At 39.8% G+C, this 17233-nt stretch overlaps 1 non-coding gene across 1 annotated transcript; it reads right to left on the reverse strand.

Moving 5' to 3' along the window:
• Positions 1-5598: 5598 nt before the first annotated feature.
• On the reverse strand, positions 5599-5704 carry LOC139031614 (U6 spliceosomal RNA). Its single transcript, XR_011484120.1, has one exon. It is a non-coding gene; the product is annotated as a U6 spliceosomal RNA (small nuclear RNA).
• Between the last annotated feature and the right edge of the window lie 11529 nt (positions 5705-17233).

Consider the following 17233-nt stretch of genomic DNA (forward strand, 5'->3'; position numbering starts at 1 on the left):
TTAAAGTCCCCTTAGAAATTATCATTTTAAAATCAAATAGGCCAAATTTATGTAATTTAATCCAAATAATCCACTTACTAAGAGGTGGAGTGGAAACATGAACACACAACTCATAAAAAACACAAGAAACAAGTTCCTTTTTTCACAATATTTTTGGACTATTTGGTAAATTGCAATAGATTTAGCCTAATACACTGGGAGAAGAAAGAATCACTGTATTAATGAGGGTTCTCAGAATAACAAGAACCGATAAGTGGCTGTTAGTTTGTAGGCTGTGTTTACAGGAATCTGAAGGCTTACCTGAGGCAGAGGATCTGCTTTTAGCTTGGCTTACTTACATAGCTTTTGTCAGAAGGCCTCAGTCCTTCTCTAGTTATCAGCAGAAGACTCCGTTTCATGCCTCAAAGACTTCTCTACATGACAGCTGACTTTCATTAAAGTGAATGATCTGAGATAGCAAGAGAACAATCAAGATAGAAGCCACAACATCTCATGCAATCTAATCTCAGAAGTGACACAACATATCTTCTTCCATATGTAACTGGTTATGTGGACCCACTCTGGCACAATGTGGAAGAAACCACACAAGAGTGTGAATGTCAGAAGGTGATGATCATTGGTGGCCATTCCAGAGGACAGCTAACACAGTAGATGTGAGGCCTTAAACACTTTAGTTTCCTTGTGATATAATTTGTTCATTTGTAAAACAGAGTAAACAACAACACTGACTCATCAGTTTTTTTTTTGACTCATCAGTTTTAATGAAGTTTACATAAATGCTATGTAAGAATCCTTGCTTATATTGTTATATATGTATTTAACACTTGAAAAAAACATAAAATTGGATTACATCTAGCCTGAATAAGTATATTTTATTTATCAATACACAATAAATATACTCTATTATATATTTAAAGTAATTACATGATTGATTAATTTGAAATAATATTTTTATAGATATGTTTCTACACTCAGCTGAAATCATCTTTTTATCCTATTCACTTCTTTTGGATGAAGAATCATTTTATTAATATTTGCATGGAATTTATTCTGTTGTCTTTCCTTATATCATGACAAGTATTTGTCAGAGAAATGAATGGCTTAGTAAATAAATGAATGAAACTTTTTTTATACATGATTTGCTGTGAATCAGTGCCTCACAAGAAAAGTTTTGATATTCAGTGTACCAAAGGAATTTAATTTTTTTTTTCTACCCTTATGTAGCAGTCAAAATACATAGTATCCTAAGGATAACCAGAAATACTTCAATGTATTCTCCTGGGCATTAAAGGCTCAACATGTAACTCCGTTTCGACTCTGCCCATGTTCAGAAATGAGTGAGAGAAATTCAAGAGGCAGGAAGCAGGCAATTGGAGATCAGTTTTATTTGTTACACTGTTGCGGCTGTATGGAGGACATAACTCAGATCTCATTAAAGGGCTTGCTAACACTGCCTGAATTGAGACTATCTCCTCAACTAAGTCAAGGGATGTCCCAGGAACCTTAATGTTGGGCTGAGAGTGGGCAAACTTCCTTCTGCAGTACGAGTCCAGAAGATGGGTAAAGAAAGATGCTGAGCCAAAGAGCTCAGTTTCTCTCCTGAACTCACAAAAGCAATGAGTCATTACTTTCTCCTGGGGGAGAAGAGTAAGAAAAAGTTTTCCCTGTGACTCTAATCAATCTTATCACATGGGAATGTGAAGCCACAAGAAATGAGTTCCTTTCCTTTTCCCAAAATTTTTGATATCTTTATTTAAATAAGTTATATAAGTTCTTTAAAATGGAAAGGACTTGAATCAGTTTTTATAAGGCAACTGCTATTATATCACAGTTTCAGAAAATACTCAGAAATATTACTACAGATGGAAAGTACATTTGTGTATAATTTTCCTTCCTGTTGATAGTGGACTCTAAATTTATCATTGTAAACAATCTGCCAATTTATTTGACCCAGAAGTTGTATATTTGCTTGATGTATTTTTCTGTTTCTTTTATTTTATAATTTTCCCTGCAAGGTTTTTTTTTTTTTTTTTTTTTTTTTTTTTTTTTTTGTGAACTTTATATTGCACCTTTCCCACCTCCATGGTATTTCATCATGAATGAATCCAGAAAGTCACTATCTGCTGAGAGACATCTCTATAACTGATGTGTGTGAATACCATTTTTATAAATGTCATGTAGAATTATTAGGCAGTGATATAGAAACACACAGCTGATATCTGTAGAGTTATTTTTTCCAACTGAGACTGTCTTCTAGATTGTTAATAATTTAAAAACTTAGGAATAATTTAACATACTTACAAGTTACTAGATCTTCAAAATATTACACAAGATACTTTCTGTTTAAATATTCCCCATTACAATTTTCCTTCCTCTTTTCCTAAGGAAAATATTGCTAATTTGGAGGGACAGAGATACAATAAAATTAAAATCTTTCCCCTCTCCTTAGACTCCTTTATGTATTTGATTGATTAGGAAAAAATAATCAGTCAATAATATAAAATGCATGGCTATTTCAATCATTGTTTTTAACACTAGCTGTTTTATTAAGGAGATTTTAAAAAATAATTAACTACCTGGGTCTCACTGGATGCTTGACATTGTCAGAACTCATGGATTGCTTCAGATGCTCAGGCATGATTTCTAAGTCTGCTTTCAATGTAAGGAATATATGTCTAAATGCTAATTAACAACAGGGGTTATTAACCTGAAAAAGTCTTACCTTTGTGAAACATTTAGAGGTTCTTTCAATGTTATTTCCAATTCTTCATCTTTATTCTTAGAAATAAACTACTAACTACTCTCTCCATAGGTCTCAAAATGTTTTTTTCTAGCTCTTGTGCCAATAAAATTATTTATAGATACCAATCTCTATCTATCCAATCCCATTACTCATTTAAATCTTAATAATTTTATTCATTTTTCATGAGAATTTCTTTTGTTCTTCTTTTGAAGAATACACTTATGGCACATTTAAGCTGTTATTGATTTATCTAAACTTTTTGATCTATTAATAAATAATGTTGGTATATATTCTATAGTCTGCAGTTACCATCCACAATGATTTTGGAGTCCAAGAAAAGAAAATCTATCACTGTCTCTCCCTTTCCTCTTCTATTTGACTGTAGCAATGAAATTAGAAGCCACCTGCTGATTGGAAGGAAAACTATGACAAAGCTAGACAGAGTATTAAAAAACAAAGACATAACTTTGCTGATAAATCTCTGTATAGTCAAAACTGTTTTTTTCAGAAATTGTGTACGGATGTGAGAGTTGGATCATGAAAAAGACTGAGTGCCAAAGAATTGATGCTTTAGAATTGTGGTGCTAGAGGAGACACTTGAAAGATCCTTGGAAGCAAGGAGTTTAAGCCAATCAATCCTAAAGGAAATCAAACCTGAATATTCATTGGAAAGACTGATGCAAAACTCCAATGGTTTTGTCACCTGTTGCAAAGAGCCAACTCACTGGAAAAGACCCTGATTCTGGGCAAGATTGAAGGCAAAAGGAGAAAAGGCAGCAGAAGATGAGATGGTTAGATAGCATTACTGACTCAATGGACATGAACTTGAGCAAACTCTGGGAGAGAGTGGAGGACAGGGACGTCTGATGTGTTGTAGCCCATGGGGTCGCAAAGAGTTGGGCATAACTTAGACTAGACAACAACAACATATATTCTGTATTTTCACTTATTATTAATGATTTATTTTTCAAAATTATGCTACATAAGGCATGGCACACATAAGTCTAAAAGATGAACAATGAGTGAATGAATGAAAGTGAAATGAAAACCACTCAGTTGTGTCTGACTCTGCGACCCCATGGACTTTACAGTCCATGGAATTCGTCAGCCTAGAAAACTGGAATGGGTAGCCTTTCCCTTCTCCAGGGGATCTTCCCAACCCAGGAATCAAACCCCGTTTTCCCTCATTGCAGGCATATGATTTATTAGCCGAGCCACAAGGGAAGCCCAAGAATACTGGAGTGGGTAGCCTATCCCTTCTCCAGTGGATCTTGTCGACACAGGAATCAAACTGGTGCCTCCTGCATTGCAGGTAGATTCTTTACCAACTGAGCTATCATAATAAGCAAAATATAAATGCAGAATTCTAACCAGTGATAAATAAGTAGAAGATAGATGTACGTATTCAAAATAACAATAGAGAAGGCAGGATCAAGACAGCAGAGTAGGAGGATCCTGCTCACCTCCTTCCATAGACACACCCAGTGTATACAGTGTAAGAAAACAACTCTTTCTGAGGACACCTGAAAACTAGCAGAATAGTTCTTCTACAATTTAGGAAATAAAAACAAACAAGCAAAAAGCATCCAGATGGATTTAAGGGTGCAAAGATACTATCTACTCAGGACCCACACCCTGGTGGATGACCCACGAGTGAAAGGCAATATCTCAAACACAGATGTGCTTCCTAAGGAAGCACTAGCTTTTTTCCCTCCTTCCCTGGGAGGGAAAAAAAAGCACTCTATGCCTGGATCAGCTCTAGCCCTCCTGCCAAAGTCACTAGGTATACACAGTCTGTATAGGGATTTTCCTACACAAGGACACACCTTCCTGGCTGGGAGAGGAACTTTTTTGCCTAATTCATAGAAAGAAATATAGACAGTCAAACAAAATTAGAAGACAAGGGATAAAGCCAAAGAATAAGATAAAAATATCAGAGAAAAATTATGAAAAAGAGAAAAATACTTGACTTGATAAAGAGTTTAAAGTGCCAATCATAAAAACATTCACTGAACTCTGCAGAAGAATGGAGAAGCATATTGAAAACTTTCAACAAAGAACCCATGAGTGCTGTAGAACCAAATAATTGAAATGAAAACTGCACTAGAGGAAATCAATTGGTGATAAGATAACACAGAAGGCGAGGGTGGGATGTTTCAAGAGAACGGCATCGAAGCATGTATATTATCTAGGGTGAAACAGATCACCAGCCCAGGTTGGATGCATGAGACAAGTGCTCTGGCCTGGTGCACTGGGAAGACCCAGAGGGATCGGGTAGAGAGGGAGGTGGGAGGGGGGACCGGGATGGGGAATAGATGTAAATCCATGGCTAATTCACTCCAATGTATGACAAAAACCACTGCAATGTTGTAAAGTAATTAGCCTCCAACTAATAAAAATAAATGGAAAAAAAAATAAAAATAAATTAAAAAAAAAAAAAGATAACACAGAAGAATATGTAAAAAAAAAAACCCTGGAAAATAAAATAGTTTAAATTATCCAGAAGAGTTTAAATCAAAATATCAAAATGAGAAAAATATTTTTAAAAAATTAGAATAGTTTAAGTCTTTGTATGTTTGTTTTAATTTGTTCAGCTACTCTATGTCTTTGATTTGAGCATTTATTCAGTTACATTTAAAGTAATTATTAATAGGAATGCACATATTGCCATAGTGTAGCTTGCTTTCTTGTGGTTTCATAATTTATTTTTTGTTCCTTTCTTCCTTTTTGTGCTCTCCTATCTTGTGATGTGATGACTAGCTTTTGTATTTATACTTTATTTGAATACATTTCTCTTTTGTATCTGTGTATCTTTACAGATTTTTGGTTTCTAATTATCATGAGGTCTATACATAAAACACATGGAATGCTTCTCAGATTTGCCTGTTATCTTTGCACAGAGGCCATGTTTATCTTCTCTTTACCATTCCAATTCAGTAAATGTGTTGTGGAATCTAGCACTGAAGGGTTTACTTATGTTAATTTTGAATGAACGGTGTGAGACTCAAAACAGTGTGAGTTGGGGAACTGTTTCTACTTCAAAAGTCACCACTTTTTAAGATTTAGTGTTTTGAGAAGACAATAATTATGCATTTTTGGTCAGATCTTGGTTACAATGTGTAATAACTGAGCTGATTTGTGTGTAAACAAGAACCTATGGAGTGAGAGAAATTTTGAAAACAATATATCTGATAAAGTGTTAATATTCAAAATGTGTAAGAAAGCTACATAACTCAACAACAAAAACAATTTGGTTTTAAAATGGCCAAAGTACATGAATAGATAATATTCAAAGACATCTAGAACATGAAAAGATACTCAACATTTCTAATCATCAGGGAAATGTAGATCAAAGTCTCACATTTTTAGGATGGCTTTTATCAAGAAAACAAGAGATAGTAAGTGTTGCCAATAATTTGGAAAAGAGGAAACCATGATACAGTTTACTCCTGGCAGAAATATAAATTTGTATTTTCACTATGGAATACAGGATGGATGGTGGTCAAAATATATATATTTTTTAAAAAGCTATCATATGATCTAACAATTCCACCTTTGAGTATTTATTCAAAGGAAATGAATTTTCCTATCCTAGAGGTATAAATGCATCCCCATGTTGATTCCAGCATCATTCATAATGACCAAATATGAAACAAATCTAAATAACCTATGTCTACTGGTGTATGAATAGAAAAAAAAAATATGAAATATATATATGATGGAATATTTTTCTGCCATAAAAAGAAGAAAATTTTGCCATTTGGGAAAAAAAAAGAATGGGTCTTCAGACATTATGCTAAGTGAATCAAGTCAGTCAGAGAATGATGAATACTGTATGATCTCACTTCTATATGAAATCTAAAAACATCAAACTCATAGAAATAGAGTAGAATGGTGATTGCCAAGGGCTGGGGGGTGGAGAAAATGAGGAGATGACAGCTTAGATAGAAATACAAAGGCTAAAAATAAAAAAGAAATACAAAGGCCAAAAGGCCATAGATTGAATATTTGATACATATTTGATTTACTACTTTCTGATAACTTTCATTAAAACTTTTCATATTACTTAGCCACTCAGATAGTAAGATGATTGAGGAATATTTAAAAATATATTCTCACATATTCCACTCCCTCTAGGGCATTTTATCATAGGAAGAGATAAAAATTACTCAAAGGTATGACAGGTTAAGGGCGTCCCTGGTAGCTCAGCTGGTAAAGAATCTGCCTGCAATGAAGTTCTGCTGGAGAAAGGATCAGCTACTCACTCCAGTATTCTTGGGCTTCTCCTGGTGGCTCAGATGGTAATGACTCCACCTGCAAAGCAGGAGACCTCGGTTCCATCCCTGGGTTGGGAAGATTCCCTGGAGGAGGGCATGGCAACCCATTCTAGTATTCTTGCCTGAGGAACCCCATGCACAGAGAAGCCTGGCTGGCTACAGTCCATTGGATCCCAAAGTGTTGGTCACAACTGACTGACTAAGCACAACACAGCACATGACATAGTAAAGAAGTTTCAGGAATGTTCACTAAAATACATAATGCAAAATAGAATTAGTTATAACTCTACAAATTTCACAATTATTTTACCATAGCTAGAGGATTTTCAAAGTATTCAAAGTTTTCTTTTATTTCATGTCACTGAACATCTTTTTACAGAGTATCTGCTAAGCATAAAATGCTACTCTAGAAATTTAATGAGTATGACTCTGTCTACATTCAAGGAATCTAGTAGAGGGATATTAGTAAGTGAACTGACAACTGTAAAACACAGCATGGTGATATCCGGGATTTCAGAAAGACTGTGTTTAGCAGGAAAGAGTATAGCAGCATTCACAGAGGAGAAAGAGAATGTCAGAGGTGATTCAGAACTTTTCATGAAAGTAAAGTTCAGAGTAGAAGGCATTTAAAAATAAATCAGAGCAATGAGTTAATTGCTAAGTACCTGCAACTAGCATTCTCTTTGTACAAAAGGTTTAGCTGTATTCTTTCAATCAAAAGGAAGTAGTGGGGAAAGGGCATTCTGGGTAAAGAGAATAATCCAAATTAAAGTGGAGGCAAATAAAATTTGCAAAGAAAGAAAAGTGCTGCCGTTAAATTAAAAGGGCTTAGTGAAAACTTTGGAATTAAGGAAAACAAAGTTTTCTCCGCATGTTTGGCCTCCAAATGTGTGTGTGTGTGTGTGTGTGTGTGTTTTGCCTGTACCTATAGTAGAGGAACAGAAATGTCTTTGCAATCACCATTCAGTACTCTAAACATAAATTTATATAAGATATTTCAGAGATTTATATACTTTCCCTCAAATAGAGTAAAAAATGTGTTATGACTTTTGGCATAATGTATTTTATTTCTATACAACTTTATTATGGAGGTATGATTGACACACAAAAACATCCATATATCATATATATAACAGGAAAATATTTGAGATAACATACATTCATGAAACCATTACCACAATCTATGCCCTGAATATGTCCATCACTTCTAAATTTCCTAAAGCCCTCTTTATTTACTGTATTTTGTGATAAGATTATAACATCTAACATAAATATACTTTCTTATCAAAATTTTGTGTAAAATATTTAAATGCTAAGATTCGTGTTAATTTATATCATTTCAATGAATACACAAAACTTAGCACATAGAAGCTGTTAACAAATTTTCTAGTATAACAGAGGAAACACTTTTATAACCCAAATTTCTTATTAAGAAAACAAGTTCAAAATAGAAAAATAAAACTCAAACACTCCTGTTATTAGCTCTAAGTATAAGAATTTGCAGGTAAATTAGCTCTTACTGGAGTAAGTCTACTCAGGTATCATAATAATATCAAAGAAAAAATAGTTGTGATAACTAAATTAATTAGTACATCTGAAGAGCTTAAATATGTCTCATAAAGCAAGTAGTTACAGTTTAAGAAAAATAGTTGTTTAAACATTAAAATGGATGTATAGAGTTTAGAAGTATACATTTAGTCTAGCATTAAAAAATTTATGTAAGCACACTAAGGTGTTTTTCTTTTTTTTTTTTTTTAATACTTCCCTTTAGGATATAGTTTGACAAGTGAAAATTTGTGAAAGTGTTATCAGTTCAGTCCTGTCCAACTCTTTGTGACTCCATAGACTGTAGCCTGCCAGTCTCCTCTGTCCATCAGATTCTCCAGGCAAGAATACTGGAGTATTGGTCCTTTAATGGACCAGAACCTGGTGGTCCAGAGCCAACAATGAGAAAGTGAAAGAAGGAAAGAGGCTAATATTCCCTGGGTTACACAGCCGGCTTTCGTGTTCCAGGGAATCAGCCAGAAATAGAGAGATAAAGAGAAAGAGAGGAAGAGAAAGAAAGAAAGACATGGGGACCAAAGCTCTGATGGGGCAAAGGTGTTTTAATCAACATGGCATGCGCATATATACTGTCTTACAAAGTAGTTATTCTCAGCAAAGAGAAAGATTAAAATTCCAGACTTATAAAACACAGGGCGATCCCTATTAAAGAAAGAAGAGGATGCTTATCACCATAATGAGAAACTAACAAAGGAAATGTCTGGACTCCTCAGCCCCGGGAAAGGCGTGCCTCTCCTCTTAATTCCTGAATATTCAGGAATTAATAAGGGCCAAAGGTTTCCTGACAGATCCAAAACAACACACTGGAAGCTTCCTGTTAAATGCATCCTGACAATTCCCCCTATTTTATTATATTTTTTAAAAAAAAAAAAAAAAAAAAAGATCTTGACCAAATGAATTTGGTTAGTATTAACCAACCTTATAGAAAGGCAATGATAACAAATACAATTATCAAGACAATCACCAAAGTTACAGTTCTATACCTGATGCTGTGGGTAATACTTTAAAACCATCCTTGTGTGTTGACAGGATAATTTGTTCAGCTAAAATTTCCAAATTAGTGGAAGAGGGTAGACATTTAGAAAAAGTTTCAAAGATTTTTTTTTTTTTTTTGCAGTAATAGTACATTCAAAGAGGCATTATCATGTAAATGAAATTGATTTGTTCCCAGTTGTAAGTACTATGATTGAATTGAACAGGAGTAATACAAAACTGGCAATTAATACAAGTTACAGATTAAATTGTAAGTGGGACACAGGCCTGTATAAAATATGACTGATTACAGCAAAAGAAATAGTTACTATGACCACAACTGGTCTCTGTGAAATGTCTAGTCTGAGTTTCAAGTTCTTCGGTGCTGGCAGCAAGTTTCTAAATGTCCCATTGTTCAGGCCCAATTTGTTTATTGAGGATGATTCGAGGAGGAGGAGGTGCCATTTTACTGTCAAGCCAGCCAAGAAGTCCTTTGTCATGGTAATGTTTCAACGTAGTGTTAGTAACCTTTAAAGCCACTTAAGCAGCATCATATAGAATGTTTTTTGTTCTTTCCCTAATTCTTTCCCTAAAGTTTCAGTAGTAAACATGGTTCACAGACAGAGAAAGGGCAGCAATGTCCGAAAGTCTTCTTTTGGAGGCAGGATGAAAGCCCATTTGTCGGCCGACGTTTATGCATAATTTTCCTGGGCCCAGGCATTGGAAGGACTTCTTAGCCTAGAGAAATGTTAATTAGTTTTCCCTATTCCCCAGGGTGTGAGGCTTCCAGGGAGGGGGCATATGGGTGAAGTCATTGGTTGATACAATAGGTCTTTTCTCCATCCATTTTATGATCTATAATAAAGGGGGGTTGGGTAAGTAAGCTCAGTTAAGTCTGATTTGTGAATCCGGCTCTAGCGGGGAGTTGCACAGGTCAGCATAGCGATAGGAAGGTTTTCAGGACTCTGAGGCATTTCCTGTTGAGAAATCAGATTTTTAACTTTGTGAGGGTTTTTATCCGTCCCCAAGTTGGGGGGTCATAGGGTTGATGCTGCCGAGGGTGGTGCTTTCTGGAGATCTTTAGAGCTGCCATGGCCCGTATTGGAATTTCTTCCTCCCGGGGTTCTTGTTGTTTCATCTCCATTTTGAATGTTGGGGGCCCCCTTAGGTCGAATTTTCTGAGGAAAAAGTTTGTTGGATCCATCTGGGGAAATACAAGCATATCCCTTTCCCGGTAAGATTAATTTCCCAGATTTCTATTGATAATTGAACCCATCTTGATACCAAATGGGCAGAGGAAGAGAAGTGTCCTTCAATTCCTCGAAATGTCTTTCTGCTCTTGTTAAAATATTTCCCTGTGGTAGGTTTAAAAAATTTAAAACAAATAAAGCTGTATTAACAATAATTTTAGGTTTAGAAAATATCTTATGTTGGAATCTAGTTAAGTCTGCTTTAGATAAGGAAGACAGTAGTGTACCTGTGTATTCCCCGTCTTTAATTTTTATTTGTAACTTTAGTGTGTGATGTGTTCATTTGACTATTTCTTGTGTCTGTGGATTATAAGGAATACCTGTAATATGTTTAATAGAGAAAGACTGTAAAAATTGTTTAAAGGGTCTAGAAATATAGGCAGGGCCACTGTCTGTTTTAATACAACTAGGAGTTTATGGTGGAGGTTTTTATATTTTTTAATACAAAAACTGAATGAAATTTCTCTAAAATATTTTAGAAAGTTAATTGGAAATTGGTAGAAGTTTGTAATGTGTTCTCAACTTTAATAAAGGTTTATTAAAGTATAAAGGAGATAGAGAATACTTCTGACATAGGCATCAGAAGGGGCAAAAAGAGTGGCCCCCTGCTAGTCTCTAGTCAGATGTCACATAACTACCAGCAGTCTGCTAATTAGAGAAAGGAAATGTCTCAAAACTGAAGAGAATAGCACTAGGCCCCTCACCCACAACAGGCATTTTGAGATAACCTTGGCACCAGGTGAGTTGTCTAGGGCCACAAAATTATTGACATGAATCTTGAAGAAAGGCAGGTTTCCAAGCAAATACAATTTCATTAACATAGCTTAAGAGAACATTTGCATGAGAAAAACAAACCGGTTTGTCAAGTTGGTTCTGTGCTTAGGCAGAACCTACTTGAAAAAAGAGTCTAAAGTTCACTAATATACATTTCCATAAGAAAAACCGCATTGGTTAGCTCAAGGTTTGAGAATAGTTAACTTCAAGTGAAACCAGGTGTCATTATGGCAACACAGTATTTTAATAGAAACCTTCTTTTAAATTTGTATAGAGAAAGAAAAGGAAAGAAAAAAGAAATAGCACTCGTTTGTTTCCTCTGCCATTTTAGAGAGATAAAAATGTCTGACACTTGCAGCCTATTTTCTCCATTTGGAGACCCCTGACCTTCCTGCCTGTTAAATCAAACTAGATTGGCCAAGTGAAAGACCGAAGGTTTCACTGCTCCCTGTGGGGACACGGGCCCAAAAAGTCCAGTAGGTATTCTAGAGGGGACTGCTTGAGGATAAATGCGAAAGTCATTTAAGGCTGGTATATCCACGGCAGCACTGCCGGATATTGAGGGTTTGAGGGAAAAGGTGGAATTTGCCCGTGGTTTTTGTTGAAGGGGACCTGGGGGTCTCCTGCTTAGAGTTTCCTGGAATGGGTTTCCCTTCAATATTAAATTTAGATTTACACTCTTTGGCCCAATGCATTTCTCTACTGCAGCGAGGGCAGATTTTTGTTTGTTTTGTTTAAACTTTCTTAGGGCAGTCTCTTTATAAATGGTTCTTATCTCCTCATGTAAAGCATCCTTCATTTTTCTTTCTTAAGGCATTTCCCTTTCTTGTTTTAGCTAGCATTTGCATCTTTTGAGTTTCTGATCTTATATTGTGACAAGTCTTCAAATAATCAAAAATAGTTCCTGTCTCACAAATTGGGGCTATAGCCCTTTGACATACTTTATTTGCATTTTTATAAGCAAGTAATTTCTCTAGTTGCCTTTTAGCTTCTTCTCCAATTACTGTATAGGAAACAGCAGTTTCTAATCTAGCTAAGAAATCAGCATACGTTTCACTAGGTCCCTGCAATATTTTTGTATAGTGTAGGAAGAACAAACGGAATGTAGGAAGAGCAAAAAAAAAAACGCCATGATGGAGGAAAGCGGGAAAAGCCCCGGGGGCCCTCCCTGGCAACTAAGGCGACTATCAGGTCACCAAGACACAACCAGTCAGAGACTATCAGGCCACCCAGATACAGCCAATCAGAATTTTGTTTCGGAAAGACCCCCAGCGGGGAAAGTCTCCCCCAAATGAAAAGACCCCCGTGAACATGAAAACCAACCCCGCTTCGCAAAATGACCCCTGCTTATGTTTAAAATTTTTGGTGTTCTAAAAATAGGGGGTAGAAAACCGGCTCGGGCTCTGCCTGGCGCCACTGGGTTGGGAAACACAGGGGGGGCCCTAGCCCCGAGCTAGCAATAAACCCCTTTTTTGCGTTTTGCTTTTGTCCCCTTGGAAAGTTTCCCTTTTTCCCCCGTGGGGGTTTCCCGGACACCCGGGCCCAATAACTTTTGGGGGGCTCCCCGGGACCCCTTGGCGAGGAGGAAAACCTCCCGAGACAGAAGGAAAATCCGAAGGCCCCGGTTTTCCCCAGTCAGGTCGGGGAAAATTTCCATTTTAAAACCGGGGCCTGCTGGGAAGGGGCAGGGAGGAAAAGGTACAGGGAAACCCAGTGTAAAACCGGGCCTGCAAAGGAGAGCAGGGAGGTAACTTGGGCGGGGAAAAATTCCTGCCGGTGGGGCCCCAAGGGCCAGGGGAAAACATGAGGGGGCCCCGGAGAGGCCGCGGTGTTGGGTTTTTTCGTCCCCTGATCCCGCCGGCATTTAAACCAGGGGAAAAATTTTTTGGAAAGTTGATTTTCTTTTACGGGGGAGTGCCCCCCCAGCCTAGCACTTGGTTGTGGGCCCGGGACAATTGCCCTGTCCGTGTTTTTGTCAAGCCGCTCCTTTTTGTGTGTTGCCGGCTTTGTCTGCTTTTTGTCTTTTTTTTGGGTGTACTTTTGGGAATTTCGTTTTGCCCTTGATCGGGTCTAAATTTTTCCAAATTCTCTTTGGGAGCTTCAGTGAACGGGCAAAACATTGGGGGGGCCAATTGATGCCCGGCCCCGGCCCAGGGCTACCCCTTTTGGGGACTTTTGAAGGCCCTACAAAAGTGGGGCCTTTAAGAAAACGGGACCCGCCCGGGTGAACCCCCCCTTAATATCTAAAAAATTTGAGAACGGGGCCAAAAAATTCGGGGTTTTGGGCAGGGGTTTTCAGGAAATTAAAACCGCTAGGGCGCCTAAAAACTTAAAGCCCCCGTGAAAGGAAAAGGGGGGGTAACGGAACGGGCCAAAAACCCCCTAGGGGGGCCCCCCCCAAAATTCAAGGAAAACTTCCGTCAAGACGCGGCACATAAACGTTCCAAAAGCATACCAAAAGGGGCCCAAAACCTCGGGGGGGCCGGGGGGGGGGCCAACCCCCCCCTTCCTGATAGGTTTTTTGGTGGTTGTTCTCATTGACTTCTTTTCTCTCCCTTTTTCTTCCATACACTTTTTTCCCTTTAAAATAGGGTCGGGGAGAATTTTAACCCCACTCTTCTCATGACTGATAAATTTTCCCGGATGTGGACCCAAGGGTAAAAAAACTTGTTTGGGTCAGTAAAGAAAAATTTAAATTAAATAAATTTTTTTTGTTCTGCAGAATGGCCTACCCCCAGGTGGGAGGGGCCGCCGGGGGTTTACGTTTGGGCCCCCCCAAAAATAAAGGCAGTGAAAGAAAAGAAATGGCGCCAGCCCCCTGGGCCATCCAAAACCGGGTTCCCTTATATCGTGGTCTGGCAAGATTGGTAAAAAAAAACCCCAAACCAAAAACGGGTTTAAAAAAACCCCCTTTCGTCCAAAAAAATTTCTAACCCAAAACAGGTCCTGGGTTGGGAACTCCCCTTCGGAAAAACCCTAAAAAAAGAAAGAGAGCTAAAAACCCGGGCCCTTCCCGGGGATGCCTCTTGCCCAAACCAAAAGGGACTTGGAAACCAGAAGAAAGGGCCCCCCCCCTTGTCCCCCCCTTAAAAACCCCCCGGGTGGGGGGGGAAGGTTTGGGAAGGGGGGCAAGGGGACCACGGGGGAGGCCACACTGGGGACCCGGGGAAAAAACGGGGAAAGATAAGAGTATGCAAACCCGGGGGGACCCAGATTTTACCGTCTTTCCCACTTTAAAGGCCTCCCCGCCCCCGGGTTTGGGACCACAAACCCCCAGGGGAGAAGGGGACCAACAGTACGGGCCCTTTCCCACGATTTGACCTATAAAATTTTGGAAAAACCCAAAACCCCAAACCCCCCCCCCCTTCTCGGGAACCCCCCGGGCCCATTGACCTCTTAGACTTTTTCTGTTCACCAAAAACCCCCCCGGGGGAAGATTCCAACATTTTTGTTAAGGTACTTTTCCCACCAGGGAGGAACGGGAGCGAACCCTTGGCAGAGGCACGAAAACGAGCCCCCGGGGTCGACGGGAGACCTATTCTCACCTCATTGGGTGGACGGGGGGTTTTCCCCTTGCTGCCCCCAAACCCGGGGATTTTGGGCGGTCGGGGGGTGGGAGGTCCCCGGGGTGTACCCCCCAGACTCGGGATGGCGGGCCCTGGGGGCTGCAGCAAGGAAGCCACCAATTTTGGAAAAAGGGAAAATTGGTGAGGCGACCCCACTGAAAGTCCGGAAAGCCTTTTTTAGAAGGAAAGGGAAGCTTTTAGACAATACACCCCCATAACCCCCAGGCGGCCCGAATCGCGCGCCGCCTTTGATACTAGCATTTGAAAACCGGCAGCTCCAAAAATCAAAAGAAATTGCAGAAAAAGAGGGGCTAGGAGAGCAACAATACAGGATTTAAATTAAAAAGGCAGTGAGAAAGTGTTCAATAACAAGAGACTGCAGGGGAAAAAGGGAAGAACGGATTAGCGGGAGGAGAAAAAAAAGGCAAAAAAGGAAAGGAAGGGAAGTAGGGGGAATAGGACGAGGGGAACCAGAAAAAACCCAGAAGGAGCTACCAAAAATTCTTTTTCCCGGGGATGAAAACCGGTTGGGGGAGCGAGGGAGCTTCGGGGCCGCCAAGAAAGGAAAGAAAGAGAACTAAAAATTTTTAGACCTTAAAAAGATAAAATTGTGTTTACTGAAAGGGAAACGGGGGCACGGGAAAAAACCGAGGCTCTAAGGAGCCCCTAAAGGGAAAGGAAGGGCCCCGGGAGGGAAAAAGTCTCCCCCGAAAATGGGGCCCTTTATACATGGGAGAAAAACAGTGACTAGGGAGAAAAAGGCTCGGCACCCCTCCCCAAAGTCCGGGGGGAAACCTTTAATGTGGAGGGGAAACCCGTTTTTTTTCAGGGGTAGTTTCTGGCGCCCAAAACTCTTTTTTAAAAAAAAGGCTGGGACCAATGTCTAAAAAAAACCGATAGTAAAAGGAGCCACGGGGCCCAAAAAGAAATTTTTGGGCCCAACGAACAAAAAGTAAATTTTGGGGACCCATCAGGGGTCCCATTCTTTTTTGGTGATACCAGAATGCCCAGCCCCTCTATTTGGGAAAGACTTTTTGACAAAAAGTTAATGTCTTTTCCATTTTGACCCTGGGGAAATTTTCGGGCCAACAGAGGGACTTGGAAAACCGAAACTTGTTTTTAAACCCTAGCCTTAGGGGATAAATTTACAAAATTTAGTGCCTAAGCCCCCCAGAGGTCAAAAAGCAACCAAAAGTAAAACCCGGGGGTCCAAAAAAACCTTTGGGCCGGGGCCAAAAGGGCGGAAGGGGGACGGGCAAAACAAAACCCATCCGTTCGTCATGGGAGCAAAAGTCAGGGGAGTTCCTTGGGGGTTAAAAACAGTACCCTTGACCAGGAGGCTCGGGGGGGGATAAACCCCCAATTCGACGGTCATGGATCCCGGGAATTCCCCGGGGCCGGGTGCCAATCCCCTTGGGGAACCCCCCCTTTCGGGCCGGTGAAGAACCCAAAGGGGGACAGTTTTCAGACCTGTCCAGGACCTGCAGAATTTAAAAACAAGCGGGGAGTGACATCCCCCCCCAACTGTCCCAAACCCTATCCCCCCTGACAGTTCTGCTGCCGGGGTAAAACATTGGGTTTACACTGTGCGGGACTTGAAAGATGCCTTTTTCACCCTTTACCCCTGGGGGCCCCGGGCCCAAAGGAGATATTTGCCTTTGAGTGGACCGGGGGGGGGGGGCCCAAACCCGGTAGTACATTTAATTTGGGCCCCACCCGCCCCCCCCACGGGGGTTTTAAAGAACTCCCCTACCTTGTTTATTGAGGCCTCTGATGGGGGAACCTCTTTTAAAATTATGGGACTCGCCACCCAGAGGTCATTCTGCTACAAATGAAAAGACCAAAGTTGGCGGGAACCACGGGGAGGCTTTGCACCCGTCCCAAACCGGGGACCTCTTACAAACCCCTAGGCCCCTTTGGGGGTTATCGCGTTAGCGAAAAAAAGGAAACAAATACCCCGGAAAAGGGGTTCCCCCCTATTTGGGGGTTAAAAGATCAGGAAGGGGAAAACGATGGCTAACCCAGGCCAAAAAGGGAAAACCCCTATTACAGTCCCCAGAGCCCAAACCCCCCGCCGGGTGAGGGAGT

The sequence above is a fragment of the Odocoileus virginianus genome, chromosome 2 (genome assembly GCF_023699985.2).
Source record: "Odocoileus virginianus isolate 20LAN1187 ecotype Illinois chromosome 2, Ovbor_1.2, whole genome shotgun sequence".
NCBI lineage: Eukaryota > Metazoa > Chordata > Mammalia > Artiodactyla > Cervidae > Odocoileus > Odocoileus virginianus.